At 41.0% G+C, this 26,561-nt stretch overlaps 1 protein-coding gene across 40 annotated transcripts in view; it reads left to right on the forward strand.

The window, feature by feature from the left end:
• The first annotated feature begins 2,933 nt into the window (after positions 1 to 2,933).
• Positions 2,934 to 26,561, forward strand: part of ZNF438 (zinc finger protein 438) — a 65,664-nt gene continuing 42,036 nt past the window's right edge. For 7 of the 40 annotated variants that reach the window (XR_012585431.1, XR_012585435.1, XR_012585433.1 and 4 more), the window contains exons 1-5: positions 3,078 to 3,266; positions 5,259 to 5,337; positions 5,832 to 5,885; positions 15,960 to 16,077; positions 17,878 to 18,011. The gene's annotated coding sequence lies outside the window, so the exon portion shown is untranslated. The other 33 variants (XM_074574303.1, XM_074574316.1, XM_074574291.1 and 30 more) reach the window with 21 other exon arrangements.

Here is a 26,561-nt window from a genome sequence, read left to right on the forward strand (position 1 = left end):
TTTTATAGGTTCTGTAACTGCAAAACACTTCAGCTTTAGTAGGCACAAAAAGGTGAGGAATAAGTATGTTTATTTTTAAACTTCATTTCCTGCTGAAATTGTAAATGACTTTTAAATGAAGTCTTCTGAAGCACAGGAACAGTTATTTCAGTTACAGGGCCTCCAAGTGGAACACGCGACTGAAGGACAGTATCGTATCATAAATGTATCTTGGTTCTGAAATGACTTTGAGCCATCCGCCTGTTTTATCACCTCACATTTCATTTGCCAAGATGAAGTTACTGTATTCATAAAATTCTGTTTATGTTCAAAATAACTAATTCTCATTCACATATATTTTCATGAAACCTGAGTAAGAAAAGCAGCCTAAACTTTTAATTCCTTTTTATTTTTTGGCTACACGGGAAAAATAGTTTTCAGGGCCAAAGACTCAGGATATCTGCTTCCTTAGCTGTCACTTTGCAGCGAGCTGCAGAAACCTGCACATATATTTTAAACATATTTGTAATTGTTAGCACACTGTGTAAACCTACACAGTTCAAATTTCAGCCTTAGGTACATGTAGAGAAATGTGGATATTTGGAAGGCATTCCATATTCCTTGTATCTTCTCCCACACTGGCCTGGGTTGGTTTATTTTTGCCATTTTTAGTGCTTTTGCACTTAATACCACAGCAGCATCATGATTCTAAGCACACGATAGCAAAAGACATCAGAATTAAATGCTTAGCCTAACCACCTTTTCCCCCTTTCCCCCCTTTCCCTTGCCCCTACCTCCCAGGAGCTGTGCCAATGCTACTTCACAGATTCTTTGTTCCAGCAGCGGCTGGAGGTTCCCCGTCATCCCCCTTTTTCCAGCAAAGGGCTACGGCACAACAGAGCAGCTGTGCTGAGCGCGGGCTTACAGGATGTGGGGGCGCCCTGGCAAAGCACATGCGAGAGATGAGCGTGTGAAGATGGAGACAGTCCTGCATCACAGGATGGTACTGGGAAAGGAGGTGGCCCCAATGCCCGTGAATCTTTGAAGTCCTGCAGGCAGAAGGCTCTTCCTTCCTCACAAGGATCAGTTTTGTTGAAAAACAGATGGTGAGAAGGGAAAAAAAAAAGGTTCCTTTTTTTTTCCTGAATGTTGTTTCCCTTCTCTTTTCTCACCTATGTATCCCATGCTTCCCTTCTTTCTTCTGCACCTTCTCACCTCCCTCCTTCCCAACGTGCTTCTCCATTCAGTCTTCCCTTAAATCCCATATTATCCTACTTGTCACATTGTCATTTTTTCTCTTTCATATAATAATAGAATAATTTAGATTGGAAAAGACCCTTAAGATCATCAAGTCCAACCGTCAAACTAACACTGCCAAGTCAACCACTAAACCATGTCTCTACGCACTGCATCTACACACCTTTTAAATACCTGCAGCCACAGTGACTCAATCACTTCCCTGGGCAGCCTGTTCCAGTGCTTGATAACCCTTTTGGTGAAGAAATGTTTCCTAATATTCAACCTAAAACTCCCCTGGCACAACTTGAGGCTGTTTCCTCTTGTACTGTCACTTGTTACTTGGGAAAAGAGACCGACACCCCCCTGAGCACTCTGCTGGCTCATATGCATCTGGCTGTGAACCAACACCCCCCAGGCCCTTTTCCACCAGGCAGCTTTCCAGCCACTCCTCCCCAAGCCTGTAGGGCTGCATGGGGTTGTTGTGACCCAAGTGCAGGACCCGGCACTTGGCCTTGTTGAACCTCATGCCACTGGCTTTGGCCCATCAATCCAGTCTGTCCAGGTCCCTCTGTAGAGCCTTCCTACCCTCAGGCAGATCAACACTCCCACCCAACTTGGTGTCATCTACAAACTTACTGAGGGTGCACTCGATCCCCTTGTCCAGGTCGTTGATAAAGATATTAAGAACAGGCTCCAGTACTGAGCCCTGGGGAACACCACTTGTGACCAGATTTAACTCCATTCACCACAACTCTATGGGCCCTGCCACCCAGCCAGTTTTTTACCCAGCAAAGGGTTTGCCTGTCCAAGCCATGGGCAGCTTGTTTCTCCAGGATAATGCTGTGGGAAACGGTGTCAAAGGCTTTTCTAAAGTCTAGGTAGACAACATCCACAGCCTTCCCCTCATTCATTAATGGGTCACCTTGTCACAGAAGGAGATCAGGTTTGTCAAGCAGGACCTGCCTTTCCTAAACTCATGCTGACTGGCCCTGATGACCTGTATGTGCTCTGTGAGGGCACCGAAGATGATCTGCTCTGTAAGATCCAATCTAAACCTCCCCTGGTGCAACCTGAGGCTGTTTCCTCTCGCTCCACTTGTCACTTGGGAGAAGAGACTGACCCCCAGCTCTCTACACCCTCCTTTCAGGTGCTGTAGAGAGCGATAAGGTCTCCCCTCAGCCTCCTTTTCTCCAGGCTGAACAATCCCAGCTCCCTCAGCCGCTCCTCATAAGACTTGTGCTCCAGACCCCTCACCAGCTTCATTGCCCTTCTCTGGACACGCTCCAGCACCTCAATGTCTTTCTTGTAGCGAGGGGCCCAAAACTGGACACAGTATTCGAGGTGGGGCCTCACCAATGCCGAGTAGAGGGGAAAAATCCCTTCCCTCGTCCTGCTGGCCACACTCCTTCTGATAAGAGCCAGGATGCTACTGGCCGCCTTGGCCACCTGGGCACATGCTGGCTCATGTTCAGCCACTTCCCAGACCAGCTACTGTATTTCAACTCCTTTTTCCAACCAGCCTCACGGAAAACCCCAATCCTGACCCGCAGCGCGGTGACACTCTGCTCTGGGTCCGGCTGGGAGCCCGGCTCCCCCCACACCCCCGGCCGGCTGGGAGGGGAAGGCCTCACTCAGGCACGGCGGTGCCCGGGAAGCTGGTCACGCAACCCCGCGCCCCAGACCAGCCCCTGGCCCGGCGGCGGCACGGCGCCTGCGCGGTGCGGTGCGGTGGTGACGGGGGGGGGACGACAGGCCGCCCACACGCAACACGTCCTTCCCGCGGAGCGTGACGCCACACCGTGTCGTCGCCGTGACGTGGCGTGACGCAGGCACGCAGAGGGGCGCGTGTGTAAGTTCCCTTCCCCCCGCGGCGGCGGGGGCCGCGGCCCGGGGCTGGCGGTGGGGGCGGGCGGGCGGCGCCGGGGACGGGCTGCGCCCGCTCCCTCCCCCCGGGCCCAGCAGCCGGGCGGCGGCCGGGAAGGAGGAGGAGGAGGAGGAGGCGGCGGCGGCGGCGGGGCAGCGGCTCCCGGCGGCAGCGCCGTGCGGAGGTGGGCTCCTTCCCCGGCCCGGCCCCGGCGAGCCCCAGGGGTCCCTCGCCGGGCCTCCGAGGCCCTTGGCCAGCCCAGTCAGGGGAAAGCGGGTCCCGAGCCCGCAGTTCCGCCGAACCTCCGCAGGGAGGGCCCGGCCCCGCTGGCAGGGCGCCCGCCGGGGTGTCTGCGGGGCCCGCCGGCCTCCCAGAGCGGGCGGCCGGGAGTGCGCGGCCTGCGGAGCGGCTGCCGCGCTGGGCCCGGGAGGCCGCGGGGGCCCGGCCCAGCGCTGTGGGAGCTCCCGGCCAACTCGGCCACCCGTGACGGGCCGCCCGTTACGGCGCTGCCAGGGGGTGTCCGCCCCCCGCCAGCACAGAGGAAGCCAGTGGGTGTGACTGTAGCTGACAGGTGTGGAGTTACAATAAAGATCTGCAGAAAGGTGTCTACAAGTCGCAAAACTTCCTTCCACAGTTCGCTTGCACTTTTTTTTTTTTTTTTTTTTAAGTACACGTGGCCATAAAGCGTTGCATGCAGGAGGGATGGCAGTAGGTGTCCTCAGGTTTGGTGAGGCTGGGACACGGAAGCGTTTGTCTGGTATGAGATGCCCCTGGCAGCCGGGGTCTGAGCTGCGCATGGAGCTCTCAGCTCTCCGACCTGAGCATTGTTTCATAAACCTCCCTACTGCTTCCATAAAAGTACAGATGCTACACGCAGTCCTCTCGGCTCCTCAGATTTTGGAAGGATCCTGAGTGCCAAAGGGTTTTTTTTTGTTCTGTGGCTGCAGAAGTGAGTGCATCGAGTGGGTGTAGTGTTTGTGCAGAGCTGGTGCTGAGGCTTACTGGCTTGTGCATCCATTAGAACTTTTTATATTGGTAAGAATGAAATAAAGAATACATCCAAAGTTCTAAGTGATCTGATGTGGCTGGCATTGGCAAAATAAGGAAGGAATTGTTTGAAAGCAGCGTATGAGAGTTTTGGAAAGACTGCAGTAATGTCTGCTGTGTGGCAGATTTGAAACAATGCGAGGCATTGGCTTGTGTAAATTTGTTATGTCCAAAAGTCATGCTTTGTTAAAAGACTTACCTAGTTCTATGCCTGAATTAAAATTTATGTCATATATCTTACCTTTTATTGGCAGTCTTTTGCTCTTTGACTCGTACTGCCGTGTGCTTGGTTCCTTTCTCCAGGTTCACTATATCTTTCTAGCCTTTAAATCTGTGTAGTTTAGCTGCCTTAATTTAGAAATTACAGTCTTGAATTTGCTTGTACTGATTTATTTCAACCTGTAACATGCCATTAAAAATGGTCTTTCATATTATTATTCTGTAATAAAAAGGAAAAAGATGGATAACATAAAGGTAAATGCACAGTGCTCTTAGATCACAGTAGTTCCTGTGTGCAGAATTTGTTTTTTTCACAGGACTATTCAGCAACCAAAACACTGAGGTGTGGGGTTTTTTTTGTGTCTAACCTTATTGTAGCTATTTTTTTTATTACTTTAAGTTAATTTTGTTTTACAGTTATTTTTATGCAAAGTCTAATATATATTTCAGGGATGAGTGCACATTTTTTTCTGCTTCAGTAGCTAGAAGGATTGGATTTGTTTCAAATTTAAAGTTTGTGAAAAAGAGAGGAAAAGGAAGGAAAAATGCTTATGACGGTTATGGTTTATGTTTAAAATTTTTTTGGTGATCTGATATAATGTTCTTAGTGTTTTAATTAAAAACTATTCTTGGGTAATGATAACTGGAGGATCAGAAGAAAACTAGCACTATAGTATGGTTCAAATGTTTTTAACTTTTTGGCTGTTGAAGCAATTGATTTTGGGGAAACTAAAATTTGTTCAAAGCATTCATGAAGGAAATACTAGTTTCCTATGTATCCTCTGCATCCCATTTGTGAGACTATCAGAACTAGCAATGATAGTGACAATGTGTCATGAGGTATTTCTGACCTTCTCACCTGAAATTTTAGGTATACGCAGTGATTGTCATATATGTTTTTGATGTACAGGTTCAATGATTATGCAGCATTAGGCGGAAGGAGTGTTCTTCTGTGACTTGGGGTGTTTCGAGGAAGTTTATGTGCAGAGGTAATATGTTATTTATGGAAGTGGTTTAACGTTTTAAATGTCTGTATGAAACTGGTGATGGTTTCACTTATTTATTTGCACCTAATGAGATAGATGTTGTCAGGTCAAAGTGAAATGGTCAAGTGATCAAAGTACAACTTTGATGTGAAGTTTGGCCGAAAATATTACTGCAGTTACAATTATAGAAGCATACAGAGTTTTAAAAGTATGTGGTCAAATTGGTAATGTGAGAACTTCATCAGTTACTTCAGCAATATTTATTCAAATAGTTATTATTGCAATTTCTAATCTTAAATATTTTTAATATAAGGTGAGCCTCAGAGGAGACGCAACTGCATTTGATCTGTTGAGAGCAAACATTTTTTAGTAGAATTCTTGTTTATTCACTTTCTGAAATATACGCCTCTGTTTTTTATTTAATATGATTTCTGTCCTTTGCTGAATACATTTCCTGAGATATGGGGACTTTATGTTTTTTGTTTTCCTTGAAACAGGAATTAAGATGGACGAGATACTTCATTGGGCATAGCAGCAGCAGGATGTATAAGGTGGGTATGTTGAAAGAATATGGTTAATGTCCTTGCAGAATGCTTTAATTTTAGATTCTAAGTCTGTCTGAACACAAAGACATACGGTAAGCTAGGGTTCTTTCCAATGGTAGATGTGGGTAGGTTACCTGCTTTTGATTGTGGTAAGCTACTGCATGTTTAGCACAGGTTACATGAGTAGATGCAGACAGCCTTAGGTAGCTGATGCATTTTAATTTTGCATCCTTTAATGGAAATTTTTCAGTGTGTCCTTTCCGTAGAGTTTATATGCTTTTTCTGAGAAAACACTACAGAGTTTTTCGGAATCTGCTTTTCAGTGTTCTGGTTAAATGTGATCAACGAAGAAAAAGATTCATTTGCAATCTGTGTACTTTCCTTCTTACGTAGACAGGTTTTATTTCTGTGTTTGAGTTGCTGTTTGTTGGTTTATTTTAAAATTTTTTAACGTCATTGAGAGTGTACTCCAGTGGGAGTGTATTCCAGTGAAACTAATTGTTTGCAGAATTTCCATAAAAAATATTAGTGGTTCAGCAACAGTAAAAGATGTTTTGATGTTCATCCTCATCTGCAGTCAAGTTAAGATTTTGTCTTTATTTGCTTAGACTTAATGCTTCATGTTTATCATTATAATTCACTTAGAGATATCCAGAATGTGTTTTTACTTAAAAAGACTTTTTAAAACAAAATTTAAACCATGAACATATATTTTTACAGGACTAACATTGGCAAATAAGAGAACAGCGATGCTTGAATAATAGTTGAGCACTTTCTCATGAAGTGTATTTGCATGTTGTTGTTATGGAGGTTGAATGAAATGCAAACTTCTTCACAGTGTAACAATTAAAAATAATATGTTGTTGATATTTAATGATTTTTTTGTTGTTGATTTGAAAATAAAAAGTTATGATAATTTTTTGATTACCTGCTTTCTCTTACTAGTGTAACAAACAGATTATTACTTTCAGCTTAAAATGGCATTTGGAGAATGCTGTCGTCTTTGTATTGTATTTGCTCTGCACTGCTATTGGTCTCGTCATTGTTCATGAAAACACACAGAACAGCTGGGTAGAAACTGTGCAGTTCTTCATGTGATATTTTTTAATTAAGTGTGTCTTTGACTTATTATAGTACTATATTTACAGGTATTGGTTTGTCCTTAATAAGCTGATTCAACCTAGTGTAAGTAATATCCAAGCATTATTTTTTTTTAAAGGACTTATGCCATGGGTATTTATAGCCTAATTAAATGTTGTAGGAAATGTTATCATGGTTTATGGAGCAACATGTCTTAATCACAGAGTGGCAGGGGTTGGAAGGGATCTCTGGAGATCGTCTAGTCCAACCCCCCTGCCAAAGCAAGTTCGCCTAGAGCAGGTTGCACAGGAACGCGTCCAGGCGGGTTTTGAATGTCTCCAGAGAAGGAGACTCCACAGCCTCTCTGGGCAGCCTGTTCCAGTGCTCTGGCACCCTCAAGGGAAAGAAGTTTTTCCTTACGTTCAGACAGAATTTATGGTGTTCCAGTTTGTGTCTGTTGCCTCTTGTCCTGTCACTGGGCACCACTAAAGGAATCTGGCCCCATACTCTTGATACCCGCCCTTTAGATATTTGTAAAGATTGATGAGATCCCCTCTCAGTCTTCTCTTCTCCAGGCTACACAGACCCAGGTCTCTCAGCCTTTCCTCGTAAGAGAGGTGCTCCATTCCCTTGTTCATCTTTGTAGCCCTTTGCTGGACTCTCTTCAGTAGTTCCTTGTCTTTCTTTAACCGGGGAGCCCAGAACTGGACACAGTACTCCAGATGTGGCCTCTCCAGGGCAGAGCAGAGGGGGAGGATGACTTCCCTCGACCTGCCGGTCACACTCTTTTTAATGCAGCCCAGGAGACCATTGGCCTTGTCCACAGGGGCGCATTGCTGGTTCATGGTCAACTTGTTGTCCACCAGGACTCCCAGGTCTCCCTCTGCAGAGCTGCTCTCCAGCAGGTCAGCCCCCAACCTGTACTGGTGCATGGGGTTATTCCTCCCCAGGTGCAGGACCCTACATTGGCCCTTGTTGAACCTCATTAGGTTCCTCTTTGCCCAACTCTCCAGCCTGTCCAGGTCTCGATGAATGGTGGCGCAGCCTTCTGGTGTGTCAGCCACCCCTCCCAGTTTTGTGTCATCAGCAAACTTTTTGAGAATACAGTCTGTTCCCTCATCCGTGTCATTGATGAATATGTTGAATAAGACTGGACCCAGTACTAACCCTTTGGGGAGTACTGCTCCTAATTAATGTCAAAAATGTAATCAAAACACCATAAAACTAACTGTGGTAGGACTGTACTGTGTATTAAATAAAGATGCAAAAGTGCATAGATTAAGGAAAGACTACCTTTTGTTTGTCACTTCAGTCTTTTACCGTTTTAAGAAAGAACTATTTCCTCACCTAAACTGTGACCTATTCTTTTTATCATTGGTTCCTTCTTGCATCTTTTTGAAGGGTGTACAGTATGGAAAGCCTTGCCTGAAGGGAGGCTCCCCGCTGTCCTGATACCAGAACAGGCTTAGTACTGAGCCATCAGTATACTTTCAACTATTGCACAAATGAAAAGGAAAGAATGCAATATGTAACTCAGTGCATCTCTCAGAGTTGTAATGCATTGTAGTCCCTTCACTTAATTTTTTTGACAGATTGATGAGGGTTTTTTTCATGGGAGTATATAAAGGTAAAATTATGTCATATTAAGTAATGAACGTATATATTTTTTGAACTCTTACTTTTAGAGGCTGCCATAGGATATTAATTTCTGTGTATGTGTCCAGTAGTTTCATTCTGTGGCTTAGCCCTTTATTGTTTTTCAGAAAAGTCTAAGCCCACGATTGCTGATTTAGAAAAAGTATCATGGTTAATGCCAAGAAGGGGTCACGTGCTGAGATGAGCTTCAGAGCAAGGCTGTCCTGGCCCTGCTGAAATGCCTCTCTTGCAGCAAATCCCTGGGGAGGCAGGGAGGTGGGATTATTCATGTGGCTTGCTTGGGTGTTTGCCAGGAGAGGCAGGTGCAAAAGAGAGGGAAAAGCAACTCGGAAAATTTGTTTGATAGCTATAGGAGTTGTGGTGGAAAGAAGCTGCTCCTGGCAGACTTGCTAGACCCTATCAGTGAAATTGGGTTGGGATATTAGGTGGCTTCTAAGTTATAGTTTCATGGAAAATTTTTGCTGTTTGTTTGATCTTGGCTGGCAGATCAGTCAGAGCAACATTTCCATACTCAGTCTTCCATGTGAAATCCTATGTTATCTGTAACTGGCATCTGAAATGTCTGTAGGAAGTATTTAATGGTTTTACCTGACGCAAAAGCAGAAACCAAACCAAGCAAACCCCTAAAGGTGTGTTGTCTTAGTTTTTGGTGCATTATTCCTCTGTTGTAAGGACAATTGCAAGGGACTCTCACCTCTTTTAAGGACCTTTGGCTAGGGACTACATTCTGAAAATGGTGCATGGTGACAGATTACAGCTTAGACCAATGTCATTTCTGTTGTACCCATGCTTCTTTGCCACTTTTCTTACACGTATGTTTGTGGTTCTTTTGGATGAACCATAGAAAATCGGTATGTTCCTGTTACTGATTTGTGTAGTTTTGAGCACAGTTCAGTCTTCTGCATGTTTTAAATAGTAATGATACAAAACTTAATTTTGATAGGTTTTTTGGCCATCCTTGACTGGTTAGCCTCCCTAAGGGAGGTTACAGTCTGCCAATTTTCTGTGAGTGCCTGTAATCTCAGATTTGTATCAGGCTGCTGTTTAAATGAAGTAGTGCTATGTACACCAAGACATGAGCTTCTGACAGCACTTGGTCTTGCTCAGCTCAGTCAAAACAGAACAGGTGGTGAAGAAATAAGGTAGATCCGTGGTTTTAGGAAGCAAGGCAATAAAGTTTAAATATCAACATTCAGTCCAACACCAGTCAACGCTAATGATATGCACTGTCCTAAAGGTAAAAGTATATGAACCCCCAAAATACTGTTAGGGAATCAAAAAGGATCAGTCTATAAAAGCCTGCGTAGTTCTGTTGTGTATATGACAGTGCTCTGTGTAGTGTATGATGAATCGAGCTCTTTTAAGTTGTCAGTCTACTAGTAAAATGTTCTAAATTAATAATATGTATGTTCAGTGGGTTTTATTGCTTTTGTCATCAACACATTTTGAGGCATTACTGAAGAAGGAAAGCAAATTGGTATTGGATTTGGAAAGAAGGGACTGTTCTGTATTACAGGACTGAAACTGAGACCACCCAAATGCTTTCAGCTGGTTTTTGTTATTTTCACAAATAGTTTGTTCTTTTAGCAGAGTGTTTAAGAACAGAGTTGAGTCAATCACTCTATTATGTTTTTCCCTAAATGGCAATATTAAAGAAACTTTACAGTACCATTCGTGATCGAGACAAAAATTTTAGACTTTTGATTCGCTTGGTTTTTTTCATTTCCAGAAGGCAGATGTGATTGCAGATCCTCAAATGCACCTTTTTCTTGGAAACTTTTGTCTATTTTTGTCTGGTTATGTACCCCTTAAGGGTCAATACATTATCTATCATATTTTATGGTATTTTAGTAAGTTAGTTCAGGGATGGTATGTTTTCCGTAGTTTCTGTAGGGTAAGTGGTGTGTAGAATGATCTTGTCTTCCATATATACATGTGTTATGTTTTCTATTAAAGTCTTAATTTTTCAAAGGGCAGGTCTGTATTACATTACAGACTTGTTGTTACGCTGAGGCATACTTGGTGCCTTATTGAAGACCTAAAGGTGAAAAGTCCACGTCTGCGGTTTAGGGCAATTACCTTTGCTTAGTCTGTGTTTATGGTCTCTTGTAAACCAGGGATTTTCTTTCTGGGAAGATATTCTGATGGGCGTATCACAAAGATTTGTGGACTGTAATGGGTGAAATATGAGCAAGAAATTGTGCTGAAGGACAAAAAAGCAAAGACTATCTGTCCTGAAATGATAAGTCTTCACACGTTGCTAGTGTCACATATTCAAAGTAGGGGGCTGTGTGTTAATAATCTTGTTTCTGAGAGCTCTGTTAACTCCTGGTATCTGTGTTTGTACGTGAAATCAGAGTAAACAAAGTGTGATGGAGAATAGCATGGGGAATAAAATACTATGGTAAAAATCAATATCTTACTGTCATATAGCATGCCATCACACTGTATGTGGTGCTGGATGCCTCCTCTAAAAAGGAAGGTGTAGAGGAGAGGAGATGCAGAGGAAAGGCTAAAAGAGTGATCTACTGGGATGGAAATTTGCTTGTATGAAGATAAATTGAAAAAAAAAAAAGATTGTTTAGCCTTTGAAAGGCAATGAATATGATGAAGTATAACACAAGTGCACAGAATGATGAATGGTTTGAGAAAAGTAATTCACGAGCTTTTGTTCCGTTGGTTCATGCTATAAGAGTAAGGGGACGTTCTGTGAAATTAAGGTGGCAAATTGAGAAAGGAAACTTGAGAAAGGATTTATTTTTTTTATTAAATTGATAAGACAGTGAGCTCTGCAGTCTAGGGATAATTTGAATTTAGGAAAATTCTAATAGAAATAGGATAATTTAGAGTGCAAGAATATTTACACAGGCTCAGGTTACCTTTTTTCCTGAAAGAACATAACCCCTCAGCTTTTTGTCATTTATAGGATTATTTTTACCATTACGATTTTTGTTAAAGCTCACCTGAAAACCGTGTATTGATGGTGGGAGTAAAGGAATTACGTTTGTTTACAGGAGAAATGGTTATAACATCTCACTAATTTGTTTGCTCCCTGATCCCTGTGTTAGATTATATCTAGGTGAAATGCCCACTAGGTACTATGTCTAGTTCTCTTGGGAGTATCCACTGATATACTTTGTTTTTCTTGTAAGTGGGGACATTGAGGAAGAAGTTTTGGGTAGTAAAGTCTAAGTCCTCACGTACTTGAAGAGAAATTGTGTAGGGCAGTTGTTTTTGTGACTTTCCACTCATGAGACACTGTGCTGTTCAGCTTCAATTTTTCTGTTGCCTGGGCTGATGCATTACGTAGGTGTTCCTGCAGTAATTTAATCCAAGTCAGTACACAAGTTTGTTCTGTACCTAAAGTGATAGAATATTTAAAGAGGGTGAGATGAGCTAACGCTGGCCTTCTGTGTCTTCCAGCAAGTATGTAAAAAGTCATAAAAAATAGCAGTGGGGGTATCTTAATTAAATGAGCATGCTTGTCGCTCTGCCAGTCTTTTCTCTTGGCATGGTTCAACTCCTAGAAACTATATTTGCTTTCAGTCTCTATCAAACTCAAATACAAAAGTCTGCGATAAATGCATCAAAAGCAGTGTTCAGCAGGAAAAGACTACAGGATCAGCTTTTGCTCCTTCCCACTGAAATGTCCTTTTCACTCCATTTAATGGAGGCTGCAGTTTTTACTTTTGGTGTGTTTAGCAACAGATTGACTTAAATTTGTTGTATTTGGCTCTAGAGCAGCAAAGAGCAGATGTCAGGGAGGTGCCGTGACAGGAATAAAAAGATTCAGGAGGCTTGTGGGAATCTGGGGGGTGAGAGGGAAATCTTCCTCCTTTTTTTCTCTCTGCTAGAATCCATATTATAGCACTTAGAGTTGGCATTCAGTTCAAAACTTGCCGTGCTGCAAGGGTTGGTGCATTGACGCAGGCATTCTTTCCCACAGCTCAAATTGTGGAAACAGAGTTTATTTATAAAATAAAATATGCCTGTGAAATGATAATTGATACCTTAATTATGGAGAACTCGTCTGAAAGATGGTAGCTTAGTGACCTGTGGGACATTTTCCTGGCTTAGAATAGCCGTGATTTATACCGAAACATTTTCTCTGTATGAATCTTAAAAATGGAATTCCCCTGTCAAGGCAGAAAAACTTCAGTAACTGAGAGGTACTCTGTCAGGGATGATAAGCCTAAAATGATGGTCAACTTTTAAACATTATTTAGGGTTGGAACATCAAAATAGTAAGCTTTGCTATTTGGGGATTGTCGCTATTTCAAAAATATGCATTTTAAAGCCACCACTACGTGTTGCCAGTCTTTGCATAAGCAGGTGGATGCCAGATGTTTGTGAGATCCTGCAGAAATTTGTTGCTTTGATTATTTCTCTTCACTTTTGTAATGAGCAGAATGCTTCAAAAGTTAGTGGGTCCTTTTTGGTTGGTTAGTTTGTTTGGGTTTTTTGTGGTTTTTTTTGTTGTTTTTTCTTTTAAGGCTGGAAGCATTTTATCTTTGCCGTGATTAAGGGGCCATTTCTGAAAACACCTTGTGTAATTTGTTAGTTAGTAGAACAATTACTCGTTTGTTTATTTTTCTCACATCTCTTTTTTTCACTCATCATCTACCTGCACTTCAAGAGCATGCATTGCCAGAATATAGTTTATAGATTAGAAAAACATAAATGTGATGTAATTTGCACTGATTTTGATCGCAGGTTGCTATATTTGAAAGTCGTAACAACTCTCTGTTGTCGTATATCTATAATGATGTATTTAATACTTTGTGGAGCCTGAGGAATATTTCTTTTTTCTTGTGATGCGAAAGTGTTACTTATACAGTAATCTGGAGGGGAAGATAGTGATAAGTCTTCTGATTTTCCTTGAGATGACGCTCCTTAATCTTGTGTTACTGTTTTAGAAAACCATGTTGCCTCCTGCTTTGGGTCTTCGTATTCTAGTGGTAATTGTAGTAGCTCTTTCCATTTTCTAGAGAGATGGGATTTGAAACAGAAGGAATGTATCTTATTGTGCGCTTAATCAGAATATAATGAAAAAGCAGCTAGTATAGTAGGGCAAGTTGTCAAAAGCATCGTATGTATGTGCTCTATTCTCCTTAGGACTTACCAGGTCACGATTGGAGCATGCTGGTCAGATTTGAGAACAAATCTGCCCGTATTTTTTGCTGATGAACAGTGTAAATGCACAGCTTGCCTGTTAGCTGGGGCATGTTGAGTTTCTTGGTTCAGTAGCTAATTTCAGCAGCATGAAAGTGACAAGCCTGGAAATAATTGTGGTCAGAGCTGCTCCAAGAGGATTGAGTGAAGCCTTTTTGATGTCCTAAGTATAAAGGAAGCCAGGTTTGATCAGCAGCTGCTGTGAGGGTTATTCATACTGTAAGTTCAGTCCAGTGCAGGATTTTGCACTTCTGACCAGCTCAGGGCATGTTCTTTTGCTTTAGGTGAGATGCTGAAACTGTAACAGTTTGGTGTGTTTGATTAGCATCATTTACGTCTGTCCTGTCCTTAATTTCTTCCAGGTATTTTTCACCTCGCTGTTAAATTTCTTTGTTTACTGCAGTGAGATTTTGGTGATGGGAGAAATAATTGGCTTGGGCGGTATAAGCCTTTTTTTGTCTAAGTGATGTTTTAAAGTGTATGCTGTTCAACAATGAAAACAGTTTACTTGAGTTGTCACTTCATAACATTTCATACGTGAAACACCAGAAAGACCATTTCTAAAATGTTTATTAATAATCAAAAGTTAATAGATAAACTTCAAAAATTTGTATAAGTTAGTACTGGTTGGCACAGAATAGTCATGCGTGCTTTCTTGGATGGTATTTTCAAAGAAGAGTTTCAGGTTTTCTTTAGCAGCCTCTCCCTCCAGTACTTGTCTGTGAACGGTGTAGTTATCTCATAACTCAGTCTTTGGAAATTATATTTAGAAAGCTGCTTTATATTGTGAAGGAGAAAATGTTTAGCGTATGTACTTGCGGTTAGGAAGAAACTGGGGGGGAATATTGGCATACGTGTTCAGTTGACTGACTGTATATGCCCTCAAAAGAGGAAGTTTTAAATTTCTGTTGAAATCTAGTTGTATTGCAAATAATTGTATTTAGAAGCTACTTCCTTTTCAAAACTAGTATCTTTGGAATTCACTTTTTCGTTCTAAAGTGGGTTTACAGGCCCAGAATATGACATTATTTACTTTCATTCTTTACTTTACTTTCTTTTTCTTTTATTTCTTTCTGTAAATAAGATGAATGCTAGTAACATCTCCATTAAAAAACATTGCTAGTACTGGCATTACGTTACTACTTTTCAGATATAAATTTTAAAGAGGTTCTGTAAAGAGCAGATGTGGTCAGGTGGAAAATGTTGTTGATGTGCAAAGGAATCTTGTATTAGTGGTGTACATGGTGAGCCACAGTGCTGCTTCAGGGTCCGGCAGGTGAATCAGTTACAAATGCATGTATTGAAGGGAATGCACAGCTTTGACGTGTTGCCTACACTTGGGAGGTACAGGAAACACTTCCCAGTGCTGTTGCCATCAATTCATTTGCATAGTAAGAGTCCCTGTAGTTGGCTGGTGGCTTCTAACAGACTTCACACCGATCAGTTCACCTCGCTGAGAGGAAGGCTGTGGGTTTATTCACATTGTGACTCTCGTAGCTCACTGAGAAAGCAATATCAGTATCCCTGGAAGTATTTTTGCTTTACACGTACAAGCGCTTTAAAGGCAGAATATCTTGCAACAATATGGAAATATTTTTCTGACTGACCAGCAAACTGTGCTATGTGCTGTGGATAGATTTGCGTTGAGTTTATAGCCATCGAAAATTTAGTGGCTCATCTACTATTGCGTTTTTTTTGGCTAACGTCTTGTATGGATATTGTACTGCTGAATATTTAATCTGCTGTGGAGACAGACAAATTTAGGAGAAGTGACTTTAATCTCAGAGGAACGTGTATTGACTGGGAGAGTTAGTTCAGTTTGTTTTTGCAAATCACCAGCCCTTAGAAGTGGGATTAAGTTTAGTGCAGGAGAAAGTGCACTTTCCCTTTGTCTCCAGAATGAGGTCACTGTGCTTGTCTCTTTTCAGCCTCCATCTCGGTAAAATAATAGAAAATATAATTGTTTCATATTTCAGTTTTATCTCCTGAAGAATGGGAGTTAACAGTTACTTGTGCAGGCCATAATGTCAGCAATGACTTTTTGACCTGCTTGATTCTTTCGTCTTTACTGCACCATATCTGCCCTGTTTGCATGCCCATGCTCGAAATTCTCATGTGTTTCTTTTGTATTTTAATTTCTTTTTTATTTTCCCCTCAATTTTATTTATCTAGTGATTCCACTGAGCAGATAGCTGAGTAGACTTCAGTCATGCAGGAGTTGGTTGTGCATGTGGCATTAGTGATGGCAAAGGCCCACCGTGGATGTGACGGCAAGGAAAAGGAAAAAACCGTAAGCCAACAGAACGGATGAAAAAATGAAAACTTTGGTTGTAAAGGAGGGTAGAGAGGAACACCTGACTGACAAGGTGGAAAAAAAGAAGCTAAAGTGCTCATATGGAGATGCACCGCAAATGCAATGCGTGATGACACTGTTTTCATTTGTAATTTTAAGAACAACTAAAGAAGTGTGTTGTTTAGATAAATAATTTATTGATTTTTGGAAATCATAAAATATCTTTCATTTTTGCTTAGATCATATATACACTAATACTCATTTTATGGGAGCTTATTGTTTTTGTTTACTGCAATAAGAATATGTTTGCCATCGTCTTAATCAACAAATTAATAAAAACACTAGTGTTTGGTTGCTTTATTGCTCATCTCTTGTCTGATTGGGGTTATGTGCTAATACTTTGCAGCATTGTCTGTTGGTGGATATAAAGGAATACAATTTTCCTTAGTGGGGAGCTTGAAAAAAGTCTCTTGCTTCATTAAAATGGTTCCCAGCTCTGTGTGAAGAGCATGCAGATATGATCAATTTCCAAAATGGCACTTGGAGGCTTTGTAGCTAGATTGAACTACAGTCAGATTACTCAAATTCCTTCATGTTCCTAGACAATAGAAATTACTTCACCAACAAACGCATAGGGTAGCTTGTGCCCATTCTGTTGAGCTATGGGGTTTATTCCGAATTTGGGAGATTCATTTTTCTGGAATAGATAACTGAGAGAGTTAGCATTCTTGCTTGGATAATGTACTATTTATTTTGGAAGGAAGTTTCCCATGACTAAATAAGAACAAGATGTTTGACCACCTTCTAGGGAGGAGACTGTTTGGTCAGCATAAAATGAAAAGAAAAAATTCAGAAGAGACAACTGACCATTCTTACGTGGTGTTTGAAATGTTTTCATGTTTCTTCTGGGCTTCAATTATACTGCATATACATGGCAAGAAGAAAGACCAGAGGTTTTGTTCTTTTCTTGGAAGTATAGCTTTATCACATCGTTGGGAATTTATAGCCTAGTAATATATAGTGTTTTTTCCATTCCTGCATTTTGCAATTGGTTTGTACAGCCTCATAGTTTGGCAGCCGAGAGCTCACTTTTTCATGATTTTTTTGGCATGAAAGGGTTACTGTTCACATTTCCTGTGTAATTCCTTCTGATCTTTCTGGGCTGTAATTGCTTTCTTGATGTTAAACATTCCCAGGCTCCTATAACCTTCTAGCCTGCTTGCACTGGCCAAGTTTGTCCCAGGTGATCGTGTGGGCGAACCTCCTGTTTTTAAGGATAAAAATCTCTCCTTCCTGTGTAAGATAGGCTACATACTCATTCCTTTGCTGTGCAGTCCCAAGAGAAATCTTTTTAAAAATAATAATAAGGTAACACATCACTCTTTCAGAGTCAGATTTAGCAGCCAAATAGATGACAAATCAACTGTGTGGGTTTAGAATTTGCTGAATCTTGGTTGAATGACTGTGAGTTCACATTAAAGATTATTTTTTTTCTTAATACATTTGGAAAATAGGTTATGGTATAAAAAAAGACAGATTTTGACTGTAGCTTCTTACTTTTGACCATATAATTGGCAAATCATTTTAAGCTTGCTTGAATGTAGAACTACTTATGTGAGCCTTCAGGATTTTTTTTTCTTTTGAAATCTTTGCAGTAGCTGCATATCTTACAAAAAATGAGAGGATATTACTCAATTCTGTCTTTCTCACGTAGTTCAATTATCCCGTATTTTTTTCTGATTTTCAGTTTGTGGTATATAAGCCATAAACACAAGGTATTATTTTCTTTTTAAATAGGAGTGACTGCATACTGCTGAAAAGTGTTGGCTTCAGAGGTGTGGGAACTGAAGTGTTCTGTTCTGCAAAAGCACTGAAAGGTCCTTCATGCCACTGCTCAGCTGCTCTTCACCTTTAATCTGGAGGAGCCACCTGTAAGAATGCGAGTGAAGTTTGCTTTCCATGACCTTTATATGGTTTTCTCACAGTGACAAGAAAGATGCAAGATGGTGATGGCAGGCTTTTTTTTTTTTTTAGAGTGTGAGGAGTTGTAATGTGCTGGTATATTGACATTGGTGGGTGGTGGTTTTTTTAGTTACTGACAATGTCAGAGAAAGTAGCTGGAGGTTCTGTGCACCATTGGTTCACGAAATAGCCCAAATTTTGATACTTCATTCAAGAGCCATCTCATTATCCTATAACATATAAATTTTTTGGTCATAATCCTAGTCTATTACCCTGTGCATTTAATTAGCTGCTGTGTGAAATTCTGAGGCTGTAATTCTGTTTTGTTTAGCCATGGTATTGTGCTTGCAACTCAGATACTCAGAAGTCTTCCCAGTGACTGAGGTCTCGCGAATGGGGCTATGATTAGGGGACTGGAACACCTCTCTTATGAAGAAAGGCTGAGGGATTTGGGTCTCTTCAGTCTGGAAAAAAGACGGCTGAGGGCAGACCTTATCAACACTTATAAATACTTAAGGGGTGGGTGTCAGGAGGATGGGGCCAGGCTCTTTTCAGTGGTGCCCGGGGACAGGACAAGAGGTAACGGGCACAAACTTGAGCATAGGAAGTTCCACCTAAACATGAGGAGGAACTTCTTTCCTTTGAGGGTGGCAGAGCACTGGCACAGGCTGCCCAGAGAGGTGGTGGAGTCTCCATCTCTGGAGACATTCAAAACCTGCCTGGACGCGTTCCTGTGCAACCTGCTCTGGGTGACCCTGCTGTGGCAGGGGCGTTGGACTAGATGATCTCCAGAGGTCCCTTCCAACCCTATGGTTCTATGATTTCATGAATGCATAGCTGCGTTTGAGCTCAGTGGGATTATGCTTGGAAGAAAACGTTACGTAGGTAATAAATTGTAGCGGTTCGAGCCCTTTTCTTAGTTTAATTCTCATGCATACCAATGCCTGTGCTTTACCGTTATAAATAGAAGTTAGAGCAGTTGGTGTGCATGTTGTTAACTGTGCTGCCATGCTAGTGAAGGATAAGAAGAATATATTTTAATGAAAATGTCTTTTTAATTTTTATCAGGAAGTCTTCTTGAATTTGATGGCTTAGTTATAATTGGAATCATAGAATCATAGAATTGTTGAGGTTGGAAGGGACCTTTAAGATCATCGAGTCCAACCTTTAGCCTACCCTGACAAGAGCCACTTCTAAACAATGTCCCTCAATGCCCCATCTACCCTTTTTTTAAACACCTCCAGAGATGGTGAATCCACCACCTCCCTGGGCAGCCTATTCCAATGTTTAATAACCCTTTCAGTGAAAAAATGTCTCCTAATATCTAATCTAAACCTCCCCTGACGTAACTTGAAACCGTTTCCCCTCGTCCTATCACTTGTCACCAGGGAGAAGAGGTCAGCCCCCATCTCTCTACAACCTCCTTTCAGGTAGTTGTAGAGGGTGATAAGGTCTCCCCTCAGCCTCCTCTTCTCCAGGCTAAACAACCCCAGCTCCCTCAGTCGTTCCTCATAAGATTTGTCCTCCAGGCCCCTCACCAGCTTTGTAGCCCTTCTCTGGACACGCTCCAACACCTCAATGTCCCTCCTGTAGCGAGGGGCCCAAAACTGAACGCAGTACTCGAGGTGGGGCCTCACCAGTGCCGAGTACAGGGGGATGATCACTTTCCTAGTCCGGCTCACCACACTATTCCTGATACAGGCTAGGATGCTGTTGGCCTTCTTGGCCACCTGGGCACACTGCTGGCTCATATTCAGCCGGCTGTCAACCAACACTCCCAAGTCCTTTTCTGTCGAGCTGCTTTCAAGCCACTCTGCCCCAATCCTGTAGCGCTGCATGGGGTTGTTGTGACCCAACTGCAGGACCCGGCACTTGGCCTTGTTGAACCTCATACCATTGGTCTCAGGCCATCGGTCCAGCCTGTCCAGATCCCTCTGCAGAGCCAACCTACCCTCAAGCAGATCAACACGCCCGCCCAGTTTAGTGTCATCTGCGAACTTACTGAGGGTGCATTCAATCCCTTCATCCAGATCATTGATAAAGATATTAAAGAGAACCGGCCCCAGCACCGAACCCTGGGGGACACCACTTGTGACCGGACACCAACTGGATTTAACTCCATTTACCACCACTCTCTGGGCACGGCCATCCAGCCAGTTTTTTACCCAGCGAAGAGTACACCTGTCCAGGCCATGAGCAGCCAGTTTCTCCAGGAGAATGCTGTGGGAAACAGTGTCAAAAGCTTTGCAAAAATCCAAGTAGATAACATCCACAGCTTTTCCCTCATCCACTAAGTGGGTCACCTTATCATAGAAGGATATTAGGTTTGATAGGCATGACCTGCCCTTCACAAACCCATGCTGACTGGGCCTGATCACCCTGTTCTCCTGCATGTGCCGTGTAATGGCACTGAGGAGGATCTGTTCCATGACCTTCCCAGGCACCGAGGTCAGACTGACTGGCCTGTAGTTCCCCGGATCCTCCTTCCGGCCCTTCTTGTGGATGGGTGTCACATTTGCTAACCTCCAGTCAGCTGGGACCTCCCCGGTTGTCCAGGACTGCTCATAAATGATACCAAGTGGCCTGGCGAGCACCTCCGCCAGCTCTTTCAATACCCTTGGGTGGATCCCATCCGGCCCCATAGATTTGTTCACCTCCAGGTGCTGAAGCAGGTCCCTCACCATTTCCCTTTGGATTAGAGGGGCTTCATTCTGCTCTCCATCCCTGTCTTCTAGTTCAGGGGTCTGGGTGCTCAGGGAACAACTGGTCCTACTGCTGAAGACTGAGGCAAAGACTTCATTAAGTACCTCAGCCTTTTCCTCATCCTTGGTCACTAATGCAGTCAGTATGCTGCCCAGTTCTTAATTGCATACTCTATCATATAATTGGGAACATGGCTGTCAGATATGCCTATTTTTGTTGTTGAACCCAGACATTCTTCCTAGCATATTATTCAACACACAGAAAACCAGTCCTGGCATAAAGTTTTTATACAGTAGTCACATGAAAAAAACCAACATGAAGCACCAAGTGAGTATAACTGAACAGACAGAGTAAGATACTGCTGATATCTTGAAATTAGACTGTTCCCTTGTCGTTTTATCATGGCCCCTATGTGATCTCCAGGTACCTGAGATTTTGTAGGAAACTTCATATGAAGAGGGCTTACCTAAGCACATCCCCTTGGGTATGCATCAAACCCGTTGCAAGCACTCTGGGCTTCCTGTGCATTGAAGTGCAGCAGAGTAGAGCTTTGGTTAAAGCTTTTTGCAAAACAGTTTACTTTTGACTTCATATTATGAAAAAAACGATGAATTCAGAAAGTAGTTGAAAGCGAGTACAATTGTATTGAAGCATGCTTTGTGTCTACCAGGATGTATAGATTGTCTTTCCTTTCTTTTCTCCGGTTTAATTTTGCTCCTGCTCAGATAAAGACAGTGAGGAATTGCACGTTATATTGTAATTAAAGGTAACCTGGTCTGAATTTACTTTGTAGAGTGCTTAGAATGTAACTGACTCTTCATTATAAATTTCACCTTTGCTGTGGAAAATACCCTGAGTGGTAATGAATTTTCCTCAATGAAAAATATGTGGCTTCAGAGTCCTATGCAGATTACCTCCTGCTTTTTGTGTGGAAGGCAAGTTACAGGATGTAAGCTGATGCTGTTGATCTTGTGTGTGTACGTGTTGATCTTCTGGTGGTTTAACTTAAAGCTGTTTTGGATTTAGATTTCTCAAATGTGCTGGAGGCAAGGTGATGCATGTACCTGTGATGCAGGGAAGAACTGGACCTAATCTTAAGTGTATTTAATGCGGAGAAAGAAGCTGTTTGGTTTTAACAACTTAATGTGGAATTAAGGAATAATACGAATTAGATGAGCTTTTAAGCTTTCAGACAATGTAGTCAACTGTATTTTTATATTCAGAGTTCTACAAGTTCTCTCCTTGAGAAGACATGTAAATTACTGTTATGACAAAATGCATAAATATGTCTAGGATTTGATAGTAATTAATTCATTTCACTTATCTGAGGCAAGATTAAGTGCCTCAGTTTGTAACTGGCTATAAAAAGTAACATGTAAACAAATTTAACACACATCAGGTGTAATAGCACATTTCGTAGAACTGCACACACTTTGTTTTGAAATGCAGTGGTTTCTCACTTTCAACATTCTCAAACTGAAGTTTAGTCACAGAGCGCCTCTTGACTGGATTTTTAAGTGCAATTTTTATGTTCTTGGCTTTCTTGAGTGACTTGAACTACATATAACAAAGTGTTAAGTGCTGCTAAAATGTTTATTAGCACTCTGATAGAATTACGTTATTTTCTACTGATGTGCAAAAAGAATGATTGACTCTGAGTTTTCTTGAATTTGTCCTGGTTCAGAAGGTGCCATGTACCCACTGATGGGAGAATCTCAGAACACGTGTTCTTTGTGCAACTGTCTTTGAGGATCTTTTTGCTAGATGTGGTGGGCTACTTATGTGAGAGTTCCACAACATTGACTCCAAATTAGGTTTGTGTTGCACATCAGCTTTTTTGTGGTCTATGTTTCATCATCTGTTCTTTGTATTTACACACAGGGGTCACATCAACTAGCTCTCTGAACAAACAGAAATGTTTCCTCAAGTGCAGGACTGCAATTTTGCTATTAGTCTTGATTGCTATTCTCGGGATCATAAGATTCACCATCTCCTACAGCTAAGGCTGCTATTGACTTTCACGTTCCTGACCAGTTCTTTCTTTACCTTCCCCCTGTAACTTTGGAAGACTGTGTTAAATCACCACTGTATTTTCCTTCTAAAAATGTTTAAGCCTTATTATAAAGTACTGGCAGCATACGGTAGGATACAATGTTGAAAAGTTAGGCAATGCAGCTACAGTTTCCTGTTCTTGGTAGGAAATAAGGTTTTTACGACGCGAATGTTAGAAGAATTAAATGTTCTCCTACCTGTTTTTGCCTGAAAATGAAGATGTTTGGCATAAAAACTCGAAAATGTTCTTGAAATCTTAATGGAAACAGATTTCTTAGTTTGTCAAAAATGTGTATGAGGAAGAAAAGAGAAACAGAACAGTTTGTCAGACTGTATAGTTGCTGCTTGAGACAAAAATCTCTCTTCTGTTACTCTGCCCACTCAGAATTTCTTGGTTTGAGCACTGCTTATAAGGAGAAAAAAGAGGCATTCAGGGTAGAACTGCTATCTTTCATTTAAAACCTGAAATGGGCATGATTTCTGTAACGTAAAATTAGATAATACTCAGTTGACAAAAGCAACTGTGCATTGAAGACTTGGCACTGAAAATAGTAATTTCAGGTTAGATGAGAGTCTCTACTAGTGTAGTAAATCAGTTGGTGGACTGTTGTGTCGGACCTGGTTTTCTGCACAAACTCTTTTGGTTTCTGAATCATACCCATTGAGAAAAAAATAACTTCTTGTTGATCTGAAATAGTTGAAACCAGTGGATGTGTTCATATTTGTTAGTGAGTTTCAGGTGGCATTGTTTTGTTGTGCAATGGGAAACAAAAAGATTGGGGTACTGGGGTGATAATTTTCCCACTTACACCTAATATTTAACAGGTCAGTTTTTTGTTTCTGGACGATTCGTATGTTTTTGAAAGTATCTCTTTTCAAAGTTCACAAAGCATGCGTCCAGCTTATACTTATTCACTGGATTTTTACTAAATAAAACAGGCAGTGATTTTTGAAGGGAAAAAAAGCTGTAAACACCTTTGCTTTCTGCAGTTTATTGATGTTTACAGTAGTGTAACAGGCAAGATCCCAGGTGACTTATTTCTGAGCATTTACAGAAAGCATGCAAATTCATGGATGGAAGTAGCTTATTTGCAGCTCTTACTGACTAGTTGAAAGATTTTTCTGTCCCCCATAGATAAATATAGGACCAAAAGATGCCTGATAGGCTTAGCTAATTTTAAGTTTTACTGCCCAGTTTACCACATTTAGAGACTACTATTTAGCAAATGAAGAAAATTGGATTAAGTGTAGTGATAGAAATGTTGGCGTTTTTTTTTCTGTGCCAAGAGGAAATGAAGCATCGTGTCATTTTTGACATTTGAGATGAAGTACCCCTCAGAATTTTTTGAATTAGATATTTTGCAATTTGAAAGAGGTTAGGAAACAGGAATACACTGCATCTTTATTATACATGTGTTTCTCCTGTGTAGAAAGAGTTCTATTCTTGCCAACTGGTCAGATGCCCAAAGTAGTTTTATGCTTTCTATATGATCTGTTAAATGTACATATATTGTCTAAATTTGTTACTTACTGGAGGCTTCTTTTAAAAGTCCAATCCAAAAACTTTACATTTCAGAAACTTAAAGCTCATTCTTCCATCTGTATAAAATGCATTTTGTTGCCAGTCTGTGGATTTTCATCATCTTTAAATACAGTAGTTGTTACAGCTATTGCAGTGGACAGTTTTGCAAATACTTACAAATTTATATACTTAAAAATATATGTAGCCTGAAATATTGAAAAAATGAGTCACCTATTTATCTTTAAAGATAACTGTCTTCAACAGAAATACCTATTTTTTTTAGATTAATCAAAGGACTGTGGGTTTGAATTGAATTCTTTGTCATTGCCATTGCGTGTTTCTTTTTTAAGGTTAATTCAGTTTAAACTTGTAGTATGATCATTGACATTTACATGCTATGGATCGTGAGGCCTGCCTGCAGTAAGTGAATTCACACAGACCAGAAATATCTGTAGAAGAAAAGTAGGAAATGTCTTCAGCAGTTATCACCGTTGTTTTTTCTCTCCCCTCCTCCCTTCCCGTGCTCTGAAATAAAGTAGTTGGCTGGCTGGATGAATGTTTGGTGCAGAAGAAGATGCAGTTTGTTGGCATGTGCCCAGCGCACATTTAAAAAATACAAAGTTTACAACACAGACCTTAAGTTATTTCACTTCTAGTGAAAGGCGAATGGACTTTACAGAGAGAAAATGAATGTGATAGAAATAATGTGCAGGGCTTTCTGCTTTGCTGCAAGGGAAGCATTGATTTTTATTTCATAGAAATATATTCACTAATATTCTTTCCATATTAAATCTTTACAGGATATCTTGGTCTTTGTCCAGACTTGTATATTTATGCAATTTATTGCTATTTTTTATGAGATAAAGCAAACTAATAAATTAAAAAAAAAACAAATCGCGGCTTTGTAATGAAAATGATAGTGGACCCAAATAACTTGCATGTTAAGACATTTTAATGAGCATTTACTGGAAAACCTCTGTGAAAACTAAAATGTCACAACAAAACCTTATAGCCGTTTCTGTGCTCTTGTATATGAAACATTTTGTTGCCTACTTTAACAGTTCTCACAATTCGGAAGACAACTAGAGTGGCACTGTGCTCGTGTTTTAACTGACAAAAATATATTGGAGGGTTTTTTATAAATGTAATTCAGATTCTATAGAAACACGAGTAGTTCCTTAAAACTCATTCTGTATTGAATAAAGGAAATTTAGGAGAATTCAGGCTTTTGCATGTATGGGGAGTTTGTGCTGATAAATCAAGTGGCTGCTGATCAATTTCCGAAGCTTCTAAAATACTTATTCATACATGTGTGTATATATATATATATGTATATGACAGTCTTCTAACAAATAAAAGCCATGTTATTCTGGTTAAATCTGTACAGGTTTTCTTTCTAATGGATGTAGAATGAATAGTGCACATATGTTAGGAACTGTGACCTAACTTTGCATGTTAGGAGCCAAGAACGAGTTCTGCGTGCACATATCTCCTACTTTAATCTTGAAAACAAGAGCAAGCTTTAAAAGCAAGGAATACTTGAGCATAAGAATCTGACTAACTTGACAATTGCTTGCTCATTTAGATACTCCCAGAGAATTCTGGTCTTAGGAAACATGATTTGTTTGGTTAAAGCAAGGTAAGAAGGGGAGTGAAGTTAGCAATACAGTTTAAAGAATGGGGAGCTGATGGTGGCAAGCACTATGTGGCTCAGAGACAGTTGGTTAAGGAGGTAAAGATATTAATAAAAATCTGTGGGCAGTAAAGTACAATAGAGTTCTTTAAATATAGAGGGTGTTCTTGAAGGATACAAAAGCGTAGTAATGATAGAAGTCCAATAATGGGCAAGGATGATAAATTTCTGCTGTGCAGAAAAAGGCATAAATATTCAATAAATATTATGTTCTGTATTCAGAAAAAGGCTGGATTATGCTTTTACATCTCACCTCCTCCATCATTAGTGATGGAAAGAATGTATTATCACTGTACCAGCAACTATTAATGTTAAATGTTTTTAAATCTGCTGCACTGACACCTACAGATTCTAAAAAAAAAAAAGCTTAGAAGCTATATGAATTATTAATTTTGAATTTTAACAAATCATGGAACAGTGGAGGAATTCTAGAAGGCTGGAGGGGAAGGGGAACTAATGTACCCAAATTTAGAAAGTATAATATGAGCACCTTGAAAAGGCGTAGCATGCTATCAGTGTAGATTCAAAGAAGAATTGCATAATTAATGC

The sequence above is a fragment of the Larus michahellis genome, chromosome 2, assembly GCF_964199755.1.
Source record: "Larus michahellis chromosome 2, bLarMic1.1, whole genome shotgun sequence".
NCBI lineage: Eukaryota > Metazoa > Chordata > Aves > Charadriiformes > Laridae > Larus > Larus michahellis.